Below are 1,820 nucleotides of genomic sequence, written 5' to 3' on the forward strand. Positions count from 1 at the left end.
CGGTCCCCTCTTCTGTTCCGACTACACAGCCTAGCATGACCCTGGGAGCCAGGTTTAATCTCCCTAGATGCCCAGGACAAGGGGTAGCCCGACACCAGCAATGTGCCTATCTCCCGGCTTGGCATTGCTGGGTGGGGGTGGGGGGGGGGGGGAGGCTCTAACTCCCACTTGCTTCCCAGGCTGGGCTCAGGCTTAAAGAAGCCAGGGCTTACTGAAACCCTAATGAGGAATTTTGTGATCATTTCTTTGTTGTAGTAATGAGAGCCATTTATAACATTTACGGTTTTCCTTTCCTTATACATTTGCCTTTTGAACACATTTCCAGGAACTCATTAGTTAACAATATAAGGGACTGTCTTAGCCAATACATTACTCCAAGGATATAGATTTCTCTTCTCACACCACAACCTCCTGTTCTGCCCCTCCCTGTCTTGCTTCCTTTTTTTTCTTAATTTCTTTATGACCTTTAATCCCTAGAACCCCTTCCTATTTTCTCAGTCCATTATCTCCATTCTGACTTCCCTTAGCTCCCAACCCAGTGGAGGTAGTTGTGTGTGTGTGTATGTGTGTGTGTGTGTGTGTGTGTGTGTGTGTTGTGTTTTTTTTTAAGATTTTATTTATTTATTTGAGAGAGAGAATGAGAGATAGCACGAGAGGGAAGAGGGTCAGAGGGAGAAGCAGACTCCCTGCTGAGCAGGGAGCCCGATGTGGGACTCGATCCCGGGACTCCAGGATCATGACCTGAGCCGAAGGCAGTCGCTTAACCAACTGAGCCACCCAGGCGCCCTGTGTGTTGTGTTTTTAACATTTTTTTAGTGCACGTTTCCTTACCAGCAGCAGACTCTCCATTCCCTAGACCTCCCTCCATTCCCCGACATCCGGAGTCTCTCCCCATCTACTTTCATTGCTACTTTCCCAAATTGTTACATGTTACTAGAACATCAGAAGAGTACGTGGATTGGATCCATGGTGAATTCATATGATCTGAGAAGAGCACCTCTCCCTTCTTAGCATCCTTTTCATCCTCTTCCCAGCATGCCCTTTTCCAGCATGCTCTTCCTTGGTCCTAAACCTTTTCCATCCAAGACCTTGGTTGATGCCCCTCCTCACTGTCCACAGACACGATTGTCTTCAAGTAGAAAAGTACTCCCTCCACCCCCAGAGCTTCCACAGATATTCTCGCATCTTTCCATTCTTTATCTTTCTTCTTTCTGAGAAACAATTCCTCCCTGCAAAAGCTAATCCCTGTGCCTGAAACCCCAAACCCTCAACTTCTCCAGGATTGGATTCTATCAGTTGTCACCTTTTACTTGTGTTTTCAAAGTCCTCTACTTTGTTGGCTCTTGGGTCTTTGTCTTCAAGCTGAGGCCTTGATTAGCCTTTAAATAATAATTATTAATATTAATATAAAATTTCCCACCAGCTCTGCTATTCCCTTCAACCATTGACTTGTCTCTATGTTCCCTTAGCATCAAACTTTATGAATGAGTGTCCATTCTCATTCCTTCAGATTCTAGCCCTTACCCTTTGCGGAACGCCTTAGAACAGCATACCCACCACCTATACCCCGGAGTCTGGGCTTCCCAACCATTCTACTTTGCCTCCTTCCTTAGAAATCAATAATCAGATCCACTTGGCTCAGTCTTAGCATTATTCATTTCTCTGAACCATTTACCAGGTTGACCTGTCCTTCCTCCTTCACACTTTCTTCCCAAAAGCTTTTTTTCCCCTAAGAAATTTAGAGGATTTTTTTTTATTGGCTATATGACAACTACTTGATGTTACCCTTATTTAGAGGTATTGGTTCCTTTGGTAGTCCA

Source organism: Callorhinus ursinus, unplaced genomic scaffold (assembly GCF_003265705.2).
Source record: "Callorhinus ursinus isolate GAN/ISIS: 27379988/994484 unplaced genomic scaffold, GSC_fseal_2.0 scaffold6, whole genome shotgun sequence".
Classification (NCBI taxonomy): Eukaryota; Metazoa; Chordata; class Mammalia; order Carnivora; family Otariidae; genus Callorhinus; species Callorhinus ursinus.